Raw genomic sequence first — 12,655 nt, 5'->3', positions numbered from 1 at the left:
GAGGGCTAACAGGAACCCCTTGTTAAAGGAGCATTTTATTGCTAGATTTTCTATGTGGCACCAGACTGAGCAGATGCACAAATCCACTTCTGGCAATTGCAATAGCCACACCAGTCACAGACTCTAAATAAGCTCCTGGACGCTCCCCCTGACCGACAAAGCTCTGCAGAATCGTGCTCTGATTTGTTCACTCCTCCTGCCCCCTCCATCGCCAAGCACCACCCATTGAGTCCCAGGATAGCCCTTCTTTCTGGAACTCCCTGCTCGGAGATGGCTGACTTGCTTTTCTCTGAGCAGAAGATGCTCGTTTATCCCCTTGCTTTGACTCAGTAGCTAGGCACTACTAGGTGAGTTAAATTATTCTGCACTTTATGATAACACATCCCAGGATGTTTCAAAATTATTTGTTGCTTTGGAAGTCCTATTATAATACCTTCAGCATGAGAAGTGCTGTATTAAATCAAGTTCTACCCCCTTCCACCCAAGTTGAGACTGAAACCAATCATTTGATTGGGAACAACCCTGGTACTGTCTTTTTTTTAAAAAAACAGGAAATATTGCAACTTTTCTTCTGTTAAGAACAATACTGATAATGACCCATTGATTAGAGAAGTGCAAATTTTGGCAACAGTTCAAGGAGATACAGTGAAGGTTGTATGACTGCTTTCTTTTGGTCAGTTTTTGTGGGTTCATGCCTCAGGTTGCAAGTTTCAGGTGAATTAACTCAAATTCTTAATATGATTCTTGCCACCTAGTTTGGGTCAAAAAAACCACTAAGTTTTTGACTGTTTTAAGCTGCAACTTTAAGTCCCAGTGGGGACTGAAACTTGTTCGCTCAATTCACATTCCCAATTCTTGGCCAATATTCCAGTGAGCCTATTTCAAATCTTGGATTTCACTTGGAAGATTTCACACAGTGCCAGTTCTGATCCTTAGCATCAGACAACAGCAACTAGACCTCCAGTTCTTAAATAAAAGTTGCCCTCCATTGGCCTTTACCCCAGGGAAGTGTTTGTCCTCATTGCTGTTAGGATTGGCCCATTCTGATGGAACCGCCGTGCAGCACACTCAAGCCTTTCTCCTAGACTCTCACTTTGAAATTTGTGCCAGCTCTAAAAAAAGGAGGCAAGAGGTAGCCTGTATCTCCTTCAATGTTACCAGACATAGTCCATTTCAGAAAGGAATTCTCCAATGACAACAGGAAGGGAGGGTCAGTGATTGACATGTTTTTGTGACGATAACCCGAGCTTCTTGTGTTATGTTAGCTGAGACCTGCTCCAATTTAAAGAGCAGTTGGGGACAGAAGCCAATGAAAATCACTAGCAGAATCCTTAAAAGAAGTTCCATTTACTATGGCATTAAATGACTCCTGCTGTTAAAGGAAGGCATAAAAGATTTTCGCTACAGCCCTTGTTTTCATATTGAGGCCATCAGAAACTATAACCACTCTGCTTACTAGGAATCATCTTAGCCTTGCCAGGAATCCCGTCAGTGGAAGCCCAGAGCACGGCAGGGACTTGTCCTTCGCTTTCTTTCGAGGGACAGTGGATCAGGTGTGCAGGCTGTTGGTTACTTCCTAAATCACGGCGTGTTGTGCTGCAGCCTAATCTACAGTGCGGCGGAGTTTTGTCTGGTTTCTGAACTGCTGGCTCCTTTTAACTCCTTCCAGAGAAGAGTATAAAGAGGCAATCCAACGAGGAGAGGACTTGGGGGCTGAACAATGGAAAAGTGAGCCAGAAAACCAGACAAATCTCCTGCGTGGTGTATGGATAATGCAGTGAGTGGGGCCAATGGACAGGTGAAAGGCAGCGGGAGGTGCAAAGACATGTTGCCAAACACCCTCGTGTGGTATTTTTATACCATTTCCTAATGATGCACCGGGAGGAATAGAATCTAACTCAAGCTCCCTTACCTGCAATGAATGCACACGCACCCCTTGGTAAGAAGGTGTCACTTTATGCACTTACTTGTTGAGTAGAACTGCAAATTGAGATCAGCAGCCTTCTCTGCTGCTCCGTAATGGACTGGGGGGGGGAGACGAGTCAGACCAGGAAAGGCCAGTCACCCTGCTCCTGCACCTCATTAGGGGCTGTCCATAAATTACATAACATGTTTTTGGTGAGTTTTCAAGTCCCACCCACACTCTAACAAACACACAAAGGATCCCCCGCCAATTTATGGACAGCCCCTTACTGGGGAAAGGCTCAGAATGCTTGGGAGACCCTACAATAACAAACCCATGTGCAGCTGAGATAGTGAAACAAGATTTCCCTATAGCAACAGATTTTGGTTTCAAGGACTCACGCTAAATAGGGAAGATACGAACTCCTTTTTTAAAAAAAATTAAAAGTCCCCTGAGAGAGTCCTTTAAAGCTGTGTGTGTATTTATAGTCTAGTGGTTACAAAAGGATGGCTTCTGGTCCCCAGATTATAATTTGCAGAGGCATTACACTGTCTGAATCCCTTAATCTTTTAAAGTAGGTTTTTCATGATCTGGTAGGCAATTCCCTCGAATAGGGGCATGAGCTCAAAATCCGAGCTAACGCCTGCCGAGCTGCCACAGACAAGTTACAGACTCCCTCAGTGGCTGCTGGATGGATCTGAATGCAACAGGGTAATGGTGAATGGACCCGGACCCATCCCATTTTGATTCACGTCATGAGTATTGCATCCCCATTTATTGAACGAGGGAGGCTTCATTCACAACATTCATGGGAAGCAAATCCAGGATGAATACAATCAGTAAACTTGTAAACATATGGAGACCAGCAGAGTAGCGGCAGCCATTTTGAGAAACACTTGCTATTGTTCAACAACTGTGTGTGTTCACTGATAATTTGGGACCAGAAGAATGTCCCTGTGATAAAGGACATCCAATTAAGGATGTGACTGGCTTGAGGGACTAATTTCAAGGAGCAAATAGAGCTACATAAGGACTATTTTGCAATTACACCCGGAGGTTTCACTCAGACAAAATTACACCCCTTTGAACAACTCCACCTAGTGAGCAATATTGTAAAAATCACAATCTGCTGTAGATCATTCATTCACCAGGGAAAAGGGCCAAATTCAGCTAATAAATTGTTTGCTGTCGATAGTTTTTTCATTTCTGGTTTTCACTGTGGGCCTCAGTAGTACAATATAACATCTGTTAAGTACCTGGCTTGGCCAGCAAAGTGGAAACTGCTAAACCACAATGACCATTGGGCATGGTGTTCAGCACTTACTAACTGCAAAAACTTACAATGAATTTGATGCTCAGAATCACCTGTCTTCATATGAGCCTTTAGAAGAAGCCCTGCATTGCATTGTTTATGCAGCAATAGTTCTCAAATGCCCTAATGGTAGAGATTGCCTCTTAGTAGAGCAATTGTCTCAGGAATCCCTCTCCTCGAATTTACAACTGCAAATGGCACCCCGCCTTTGCCTGCTATCATGCAATAGCCCTGCAGCAGTTACAGCTATTGAGCACAGAAAATTAGGGAAGTATTTCGTGTGTGGCGTGCTGCCTTTCAATGCGACTGAGCTGCTGGAAAGAAAGAGAGCCATGTGACTAGCAAGTACTCTGGACCACCAGCAAGGGCTCCCTGGTCCTCAGAGTAACTGGCCAGGCCAATAAAGTTTGGGTGACCACATAGCAAGTGTGAAAAATTGGGACAGGGGGTGAGTGGGCAATAGGAGTCTATATAAGAAAAAGCCCCAAATATCAGGACTGTCCCTATAAAATCGGGACATCTGGTCACCCTAAACGAAGTGTTGCTGAGAATGGGCTTAATGATACAGCTGAATGACCGTCTACGCAAAAGCCAACTCACTTCCTGCTTTGAGCTGCACATGTCCCTGAATACAACAAAAACTTACTTTGCTTGCTAGAACGGGCTGAACCAGTATTGCAGATTAATGGCCCTTTGATGACCACAGCGCACCCACTGAGATTACAGACATTCCAATTTCTCCCGTCGATGGTACGTTCCATGTCCCAGAACACCCCAGCCTCGCTCACTAACACAGAGGCTAACACAAAGCTTAAGGCCATATTTACTGAAGAACTGAGCTATGCTAAGAAGTTTTCCTATCACAGTAAGCAGCAAGACACTGCATCTCCAGTAGCGCACACAGCATGCGCGATAGCTTTAGATGTCAAGAGACACCGTGCTGCAAAGTAAGTGCCTGTGGACCAGATTTTCAAAGGTATTTAGGCACCCGATGGGATTTTCAAAAGCACCGAACTGAAATCAGTGGAAAGACTCACGAGCAAGGTCATAGTCAGCATGACAAAACATGGCAGAGCACAATCTCATCTCCCTGTCATCTCTGAGATATCCAGCCACAGCCAGTGCACTGCTCTCAAGCCCAAAAGTGAAACTCACAAGTCAGAGTGCTCCGTGTTGAGCTGCTGCCTCTGGGATTCGAACCCATTTTACGCATGAGGCCAAAAGAGCTCACATCTCTTGCTAGTGGAAAGCCTGGACAAACTGCAGTACTTCAAATCTCCTTACACTTACGACAACGGTTGAAACTATCTGGGAATTTGGAGTTAAGCGACACAGGGTTCTCTACTTTACATAATGTAGAATGGTAACGAACAAAACTGATAACCTAAAGTGCTTCCATATAGCACGAAAATGGCCTTATAAAAAATTGGCCTCACTTAAGTGCAGCCACCTCTGGAGTAGAATATGGCAGCTGGTTAACAGCACGCAGTAACACTATATGACAGTGGAGATCACATGGTGAAAGAATGCCTTTATCGCAGCTGCCAAAAACAGGGATATAGGATGTATCCCCTCTATGACCCCTGCTCCTGAATATTACCTGGCCTCTGATCTGCACCACTCTATATTCCCTTTCTTAGCTGCCAACAATTCAGGGACATTACAGCAGGGCTATGTATTAATTGGTTGACTTGATAAACAAAGCAAAGGTGCAATGCAGAGCTAAGAATTACTTACTTATGTCTTAATGGCATCATATTTAGTGTACGAATAACCCCCATGAGCCAAATTAATTCCTGATATAATTTAATTGAAGTCAATGGTGTTACATCAGGGATGTATTTGGTGGTAGAGAGCAAACTCTGGCCCTAATCACTGGGGAAATTAGTCATTAGAAAAAATCAAACACAATAGAGATAACTTTTATAGCACCTGTGGCACAAGAATTGGCTAAGACTAATAAACGTTTTTCTTTTTAAACACCCATCAACGTTTAAAAACATTCCTTAAACCAATCTTTGCAACTGATTAAAAAAGTATTCATTGTTTTAGCCCTGACCTAGTAAACTTCTCCCCAAAAAGCACATGTTGAGGGCTAAGTTTTAATCCACTAAACCAGCATCATATGTAATGAAAAGGGACATGACCCTAGTGGGAATGGTGCTGATTACTAATATGCATTAGGAAAATATACAAACATTGCAGGTTCTGTTTTTCATTCTAGATAGTAAGAAACAAATGAGCATTGTTTGCCCAAAGCACTGTGTGTGTTTTTCCACAGGGACAACAAGAAATTTCATTTGAGTACAACACCTGGTCAATGCACCGGAAGCACTTTATGCCCACTTGAATAGGCCTAATTTATTTGGCCTATGCAATCCAGTCAAGCCAAGCCACAGTGTTCTTATCCACAATGTTAAAGGCACAAAGACCTCCGGGAAGTAGCTACCACTTCCTTTGCCAGAACACCAGTACGTACCCAATGGGTCTAATAATCTAATATATACACTTGCATTATTTGTTTAAAGTTGTATTGTTGAATCAACTACACAAATAATATTTAATTTATCCAACTTTTCACTACAGTCGGCGCTCGTAGTGACAACTAGTTAAGATTGCCTGACACTTCTATTTATAAGACCCGGTTTCAGTTCCTTATAAAATGTTGTCAATCTTTAACTTTCTGGGCTGAAGTTTTCCATGCCAAGGAGTCTGAAACTTTCAAAAAAATTCAGCTTGAGGCAACTAAAACAATTCAGTCATGTTGGGACATAAGATTAAAGGACAATATTTTGTCCATGTTAGAAAAAAAATTCTTCCATGCCTTGGAGCAGTGACTTGAAATTTGGCACTGTGATACTGCCTTTAATTACTTAAAGTAAATACATTAATTACTATTTTTTCCACACCACTTCTGCCTCAATTGGTGCACAGGATGGACAGCGTTCAACGAATGGGTACTTATTCACTATCACCTTTTATCCTCATCATTCAGTATGTAGCCCCAGGCGTTGTTTAACATACACCACTCAAACACTGTACTGAATACAAAGTTCTTCATTTCCTCTTGGGCATTTCTACGGTGATCTCACCAGGGTAGCGGAGTGCTTCACAAACGTTAATGAATTTATCTTCACACCACCCCTGATATTTCACCCCCACACACACACACTCCGTTTTATAACATGGGGAACAGATGCCCAGAAAGAGTAACGGCAAAATGGTCAAAATAGTCACTGAATTCAGGTGTCTAATTTGAGACATCTCAGGTCTGATTTGTCAGAATACGTAGCTTTTTATAGTAGAAGTTCAAAGCACAGCTCCCATCAACTTCAGCTGCAACTGTGACTGCCCAGCACTTCTACAAATCTGGCCTCAGGCGTCTGAAACTGGACACCCAAAAAAAATGAGACCACCAATTAGTAGCCATCTTTGAAATGTGTGCTTTTAGCGACTTGCCCAGCATCACAGGGGATCTTGGTGGCACAGGCAGGGATAGATTCCAATTCTCCAGGGCAATATTGACGGCCTTACCCATGAGACCCACTTTTCTTTTGCTGCAACCCTCCGCCTTATTCACTCCACACCATCCAACTGCTGCAACAAAGGAGGCAGGCTATTGTCTGTAGGATCACACATTCACTACACAACTCCAGTTCATTCCTTAGACCTGCCTTTGACTTTAATGAGAGTTGGTTCGGGCCCTAAACTGGGAGCACTTCCATACATGTCAATTTTGTTTTCATAAATAGAAAGTAATTATTGGGTTGCAAACTGCTACTGCCATGGCAACAGGGTTCATGGGGAACTGGAGGTGGGCAAAAGGGTCCCAAAACATTAACAACGCAAGGACTCAAAAATAGTACAAAAGCATTTCCTGTTCTCTTTTTACTCGGAATTACTTTTCGTAGCAGAATGTTACATTGCATAGAACTCCCCTCACAATTCACTCAACCGCAATGCGCACCCTAAGTGCTACATGAGACTGTACTGAAAATTGAACGAGGAGATGGATTTTCATAGCACTCTGCATTGTCCTAATGCTTGTTTACCACTGACATCAATGAGGGCAGATTTAGGCTAAGGCTAAATGGCTTGAAAATCCCACCTACTGCGTATGAATCCCTTAGGTAGTTATGTGTCACTAGAATTCCACAGTGGTAGCATTTTTCTATTTCTGGTTCATTTTCCCTGTTACAATATGATTATTTCTATTGCGGCAAATTATGGTTTTATTACATTAGATTATTCTGCCTTTCAGGTAAGGGAAACATTTGAAAACACTGTATAAGAGGTTTCTAAACCTTACAACTGATGATGTCTATTGTTACTTTTGTCATGAAAGTGCCATAATTAGAATAAATGTTGCTAACCCTCATGGTTAGTGGTGAGCGTGTGAGCGAAAGAACCCTTGCTCTAGAATTTTTATTTATCATTCATTACAACAATCAGCTTATCTATGTTTTGCAGTGGTATCTACCTGTGCTTTTATGGCCTTTGTTTGAAAGTACCATCCATGCCCTGCCATATGCACCAATGACAAGATTGATCCTTTTTTCTAAGTAGGATGTTAATATTAACTGCAGTGTTTGTGAGAAATGTTTACATTGCAAAGGCATTTTTCTTGTGGGTCTCTCTGTGCCCTTCCATTTATTAGTGTGCAGGGCAATCCATTCATCAACTGGTTCCATGCCCTTCCCTCGATTTTTTGTATTTTTACAAAAATCTACCAGAAAACTTGCCCAGCCTTGACAGCCCCATAAACCATAATTGGAAGTATAGTCTTTATGCACCTTCCTATCTCTGCGGCCTGAAGCACTTTAGGTCTATAATAGGCATTCAGACACCATGGTGATGGGTGTTATATAAGGGAAGAAAGACTAAAGGCTATGTCTATGCTACGCACCTTACAGCAGCACAGCTGTGCCATTCTTTGTCGACAGGAGAGAGATCTCCTGCCGACAATATAAAACTACCCCCAACAAGGGCTGGTAGCTTTGTCGGTGGGAGAGCAGGAAGATATATGACCCTGCCCTTTGCTGGCAGGATAATATGTTTGGAAAAGGTCTCCTGTACCACAACTGTTAACTACATTAAATCCTATTTCTGTTTTCATTATGAACAATACAGACTATGGAGCAGGACCGGGGAGAATAGAGCGTTAAGCCCTGATCCAACAAAGCACTTAAGTACATGCTTAATTTTAATATTGACTCCAACTGAATTACTCCCATATGCTTAAAGTTAGGCATATGCCTAAGTGCTTTTCTGGATCAGGGAGTTAATGTCCTTCATCTCTAGAGACTTGAGGCCAGATATGGATGAAGTCAACTATGAAATGAGTTTGATGGGCTCAACCTACTCTCGTGGAACATATATTCTCCAATTTCATTGGAAGAAATTGGAATGTCTGTGATGACCAGAGCACACCCTCTGGCATTAAAGGGCCATTAATCTGCAATACTGGTTCAGCCCAATCAAGCAAAGTAATTCTAATAAGATATTTGACCACATTACAAAATCATCTCTACCCCCAATATATTGGGGTAGTTGAGGATGTCCACCGCATCTCCACAGAATAGGTGGTCAGGACCGAGGTACATTGGCAGATGGTCCAGCTACTGACATCACCTACGTGTCTGGTTCACAAAAGATGGCGTTGTAAAGATGGTACAATAAAGTGTCCTAACATTTGAAGCAGCCATAAAAGAAAACAGGTTTCAGATGAGAAAATTAAAGTGTTTTCTGCCCTCTTTGGAAAAGAGAGGATAGATTCCAATTCTCCAGGGCAATATAGACGGCCTTACCCATGAGACCCTCTTTTCCATCATCTGCCAATGTACCTCTGTCCTGACCACTGGGGTATTTTGCATGTCAGAAAAAAAATAAATATTGCTGGGTTGCACAAAGGTTAAAGAATATTTTGGGGAGAAAGGTCGCTGCTAGCACTGTCTCTGTTCAGTGACTAGATGTTCTGTCCATTCTAAAGGAGCGCAGAAGCCAATAAGGCTTAATTAAAAAAAATTAAAAAAACTGGAAAAATTAAATGGTGAGAGCCCTTGAGTCATTTGCAATTAACCTGATCAAAACACCTGAGTAAGTACCACAGGAAACAATCCTGCACTGGAAGGGAAGAAATTGACTTGATGACCCAGTATTTCCACCTATAAGGTTGTTGATTACCATTGCATAAAGACAATAAGGAAATTCACCCCACACATGGTCTATGCATCACTTGCATCCTACTGAAGCTCTCCAAATAGGGCTTGCCTTAATTGGTGCATAGTCTTGTGAGGGTCCTCCACACAGGGATGAATTTCACCTTGAGCCTGAACGGTGCAAGGAATGGGGTCCAGATCCGAGGTCATTGGTTTGAGTTTGACACAGGTTAGCGTTGAAAGAAAATCACCGATTGGCCAGCTGTTTTGTGGCCTTTGTCAAAGGAGCTGGCAAATTCAGTCCAGTCTCAAGGGACAACTGTCTGCATTACACAAACAAACAGCAAGTAAATGTGTGTTTTCCAAAGCAGTCACCACAAAGCTACCCTAGGGGAGCAGCATGTTGGGTAGCACCGTCATACGGATAATCAGATAGTCCACAAAGGTCGCTAGCTGAGGCTTTGGCTATTTTCACTGACAGACTAAACCATCAAAATGCCGACTGACTCGCAACTCTTCTAACTAACAGGCTTCTCCCCCTTGGACAACCAAAGCTTAAAGAAGTGACTAAAGCCCCTGGACTTCTCAGCACTTCCAATGGGTGAAGCAGCAGATGATATTGCTGGGATAGGTTTAGGCCCAGACTTCTGAGGCCCTAGACCAGGCTGCAGAATGTAGGGAGTGGCCGCCACATAAGGTAAGTGGAGTACGCTATGCCTCTTCATTTTAAAAGACGTGTCCAGTTACCAAACCGATCTATCTAACAGAAGGAATTTCTAAGGCTCACCTAGCACTTTGTTACCTAAGTACCAGTGCTAACGGACGGTGGCTACTGACATTCCCACCAGGGTTGGGCCAAACCCTGAAGTCCTCGCTCAGGCAAGTGGAATTTTACCTGAGTAAAGGCTAACGGAAACATTTTCAAAAGCGCCTACGTGACTTAGGACCCTCGGTCCCATTTTCAGAATAGGACTGCAGCCCTTATGAGCCTAAATCCCATTGACGCTCAGTGAGACATAGGAGCCTAAGTTCCATTTTGAAAAGAGCCTAAGTCACTTAGGATTAAATTTCTAAAGCACCGAACGGGAGGAGGATTTGACCCCATGGGGAAAAAAGTGTGATGGGTGAAACTTCGCAATGGCCACAGAATTCTGAGTTGCAAAAGGAGCCCATGTGTCTGTCTCTCACAATTGTTATGTGTGTGTGTGTGTGTACACCCCTTCCCCCAAATAACTATAGGCCCCAATTCAGCTAAATGTGTTTAGCATTGAAGTCAATGGGACATAAGCCCAGATCCCACCACCTTTACTCCATGAGTGACCCCCTGGACTTGAGTGGAGTAAGAGGTTATTTGACCTCAGTTCGGGTCTCAGAATCTGGCCCATTATGTTTGTCAAGTGCTTTGACCTTGTCAAGCACATGAGGAGTGCTAGGTATTATTACAGAAAGAATCTGTGAGTGCCTCAGAGACCCCTCCCCCTCCCAGTACAGACCTGTTACTTATAGTAGATTTCAGTGTATTCCCCTGGTTCGTGTAAAAGGCATGACTTGGATGTTAAAAAAGCAGCATGTGCCTCCGGGTGCACATACAGTGACTGCGTAAGGAAACACTGTGAGCCTCAAGTCTGTCTTTTTAACGCTAAGGCCCTGAATATTCTAAGTGGGAAGAGCCTTACATCACTTCCCCTGGGAGCCTATTCCACAGCCATCTAGATCTCATTGCCAGGAAACAGGTCAGGTGAGTCAGTCTCGGTGTTTCCTTTCTGAATATCGTCCCATTACTCCTGGTTTTACCTCCACGTACTGCCCTGTAAGTGATCACAGTCTGCCTTCCCGCTGCAGTGTGCTCTTCAGAAAGCTCACATTCGGCATTCCCCCTCTTGCAAGGTTTCTTCCCTCCTCTTGCGAAGCAGTTGGGCTGGCCAATGTCAGCGGAGTAGATGGCTCACCAGTCCGGCAATTCCTACGTTTTATTACCAGCGAAGAGCAAGCATGAAAATCACTGCTTCACCGTGGAAAACTCCTTGTGGCATGAGTGTAATGGGAAAACCTTCCTTAGGGTTCATTCCAGTTCCCATGCAAGTCAGTGCACGGACTTCCCGAGGAGCTAGAATCAGACCGTAGGGCCTGATGCAAAGCCCAATAGGAAGAGCCCACTGCAGGTTTTGGATCAAGTCCTGAATGTGAAGCCAGGCTCCTCTATGTTCATCTCAGATACTAATGCAGAACAATAGGCTTCCCTCTGCTGATCAACTATTTTGTACACTTTAATGAACCCTTCTCTTCTCCCTTGTTAACAGCGTTGGCTAAAGAGAGCCTAGCTTGCTGCCGATGAACTCTCGAGGAAGGTACTAAAGAAAAGGGTATTTTGGATAAGGGGTCCATTTCTAAATGAAATTCTCAATAATGGATGCAATCTCTTTCACAGAGTTACACGATCACTTGTCTAATTATTCCCTTTGACGTATGGTAATGAAAGTTAATGGAAGCCCACCCACCTCAGATAAAAATAAATAAAGGTAGGAGTACGTCTGCCATTGTTATTCACAGCTGCAGAGGGCGTGCAGTGGGACGCTAGACTGTAATTCTGTAGCGTTTTTTTCCCCATTTGCTTTTCTGTGGTGTTAATGCCTGTGAAAGATGCTGCCGGGTGAAGTGCTTTGCTTTGCTGTGGAGCAGGTATAAGACATGAATGCAAGTGCACGCTTCCCCAATCGTCACCTGGAGGGAGCAGACCTTAGGGGACAAGGAACTTGCTGGATCCCCAGGGCCCATCTAGGTTCCAATCCAAAGCCAACTGGAGTCAGTGAGACCTTTTCTATTGGCTTAGCCTGATCAAAGGCCCATTCAAATGCATGGAAAGACTCCCGTTTACTTCACTGGACTTTGGCTCAGACATGTAGTCCTGTGCTCAGCCTGGCACCAGGGTGGCCAACTAGTGCCAGTCACAATGGTGGGTCTTATGTTGATGCCTACCATTACTTTTGGTAAACACCCACCTCACCTGGCCGGGAATGCGTGGCCTTGCCCCTTACCAGTGCCCTGTCTAGCAGCCTCGCAGGGCAATAGGTTTGCCATTCAGGGTCAGATTAGTCCAATATTTGCCTTTTCATTTTCTGAATTATTTTACCTTAAAACAGTTGTCATAAACTGGATGTGAGTCGACAGTGTGCCCTTGTTGCCAAGAAGGCTAATGGCATTTTGGGCTGTATAAGTAGGGGCATTGCCAGCATATCGAGGGACGTGATCATTCCCCTCTATTCAACATTGGTGAGGCCTCAT

The sequence above is a fragment of the Trachemys scripta genome, chromosome 5 (genome assembly GCF_013100865.1).
Source record: "Trachemys scripta elegans isolate TJP31775 chromosome 5, CAS_Tse_1.0, whole genome shotgun sequence".
NCBI classification, from domain to species: Eukaryota; Metazoa; Chordata; order Testudines; family Emydidae; genus Trachemys; species Trachemys scripta.
Note: the sequence above shows the minus strand (reverse complement) of the source record.